The sequence below is a fragment of the Netta rufina genome (genome assembly GCF_964035555.1).
Source record: "Netta rufina genome assembly, chromosome: 16".
NCBI classification, from domain to species: Eukaryota; Metazoa; Chordata; class Aves; order Anseriformes; family Anatidae; genus Netta; species Netta rufina.
Window position 1 is genome coordinate 14,013,270 of NC_140140.1, and position 2,235 is coordinate 14,015,504.

The window sequence follows — 2,235 nt, forward strand, 5'->3', positions numbered from 1 at the left end:
CGGTACCTGCACGCCAGCTCCCAAATTTCCTGCTTTCTGCAGCAAACCACAGGAGACTGCTCTGCATGTACACAATAAGGGTGGTTGGATAATATTTTACTGTTCTCCCAGTTTCTTTTTTCCTGCAAATGATAATTTCTCCCTTTGATTTTCTCCCCCCCTGTTAAGGTCTGCCTGAAAAGGAGAGCTGTTAAAATAAACCGCTGAGGGTTCAACGTGGGCATCCTCCACGGAAACCTCTCTTGCGGCAAGAAGATCGCTTTTCTTTTCCAAGTGTTTCAACTGAAAATCTCCAAGCAGATGGCGCCCGAGCATCCCCAGCAGGGTGAGCAGACCTCGATGGCAAGGAGCTTCCATCCCACTGCTCCTCGAGGAGCAGCCCCTGGGTGGCACAGCTCAGAGGCTGGAACCTGCCCTTGGGGATGCCCTTTACCTGCGGAAAATAAACGTGGCTCCTGAGCTCTCCAACACCAGCACGGGGCTGGGAAAGCCTGGGGGACCTGTGCCCACCGCAGTGGAAATGCAGGGAAGTGGAGAAAACGGGACGGCGATGTGACACTTGGTCCTAGGACAAAAAACATCTGCCTGTGAGCACGTTGTGCTTGAAACACAGCCTGGGCATGTAGTAAATCTTCACCTTGTGCAGCCTGATAAATCATGCTCCAGCCTGAGGTGTCAAAGGAGAAAAAAAAAAACAACAAAAACACCTTTTTTTTTTTTCCCTCCTTCTTTCCAGTTATTTTTGACAAGCTGGAGGAGAACAGGGGGAGAGGGAAAGGCTGGCGCGTGTTTGATATCCACTTTTGACGGAGCTTTTACTTTATTATGTTTAATTGAAAAGTGTTAACGCCGTCCGACATGAATATTCAGCTGACGCCTTTTGGTGCCGTTCCAGGAGTTTACGATCGCCTGTGATTCCTCCACGGCTTCTCAGCACGGAGCCCTGTCAAAGCCAGAGTGACAGTGGGGAAGCTATTAATTGAAATAGCTTCATTAATTAGTAATTAACAGCAGGGGTAATGACTATGTCACACATCGTATTTCAATGAATGCCCTTCATGTGTTATGGGGCCTTTAATTAAAGAATATGCATTTTAATTAAAGGCAAGTTTGGCCCTTTGGCCTCTGGAATACAAAAGACGTTTCTAACTTTGAGGACTCGGAGGAGGAGAGGTTGGCTCGGGGGAAAAAGGCCGAGTGCAGGTCCCTGGCTGAACCCGAGCAGTTTCAGTGGACCAAGTGGCATAAATTACAGCAAATTTCTGCTTTTTTTCATATTCTGCTAGCTAGCGCTTACTCCTTGGCACCTCGGTGGGCACAGTTTGGATTTCTGTTGGCTGGAAGCAGAGCTCTTTCTTTGGGGATCCCAAGGTTATGCTTGGAAAGGCAATCGGGAGGTTAGGAAAAGAGGAACCAGGCACTGAGCATCAGGGGAAAGTTCAGGAGAAGGGACCCGAGGTGCCAGAGGAGTACTTAAAACCCCAAGGAAAAACAAACAAACAAATGAACAAACCCACAAAACAAACAGAAGACCCAACCCAACCAGAAACAACCACCAAATTTGTTACTTTACGCTTTTATCAAATAAATAAATGAATAACATTTACGCTTTGGAAACAAAAACTTCAAAATGACCCCTCTTGAAAATAAACTCTGCTCCCCCGACATCCCCATGATCGGAAAGCCTGAAAAGAAGCCTCCCAAATGCGGTGAGGATTAGAGGAGCGAGCCATTGCATTTCAAAGGGAAAGCGGCACATCAAACGCGGCGGCGGGGAGATGCTGAAGTCCCCACCCAGGAGGGCTCCTGCCTGGAGAATTGGACCAGGCGGAGGCGGGCGATGCTCTTAAAAGCACTGGAAAAGAAGGTGGGAAGGGCAGGAGGCAGCGCCATGTCTTTCTGCAGGCAGCTGGGGTCTGGATCAGGCCGGGGGACCCCACCTGCCTCTCCAGGCTAATGATGCCCCGGGTGAGGTGTCCCCAGAAGGGACCCCCGCTCCGTGCCCTGAGGCTTTCCCCTTGCTCGGGGGTGACATGTGGTGTGTCCTGCCCTGTTCCACCTGCCTCTATGCTCTGTCCCCACTGGGATGTGGGCAGCAGAGCTGGTCAGAAAGGCACCACGTCACCCTGCACCGCCAGAGCAACGACAGACAAATCATGTCAACCAGCTCCAGAAATTAATTTAATAACAAACTAAGCAGCTAAAGAGCATCTCCTTCCTCCCCACATGACCATT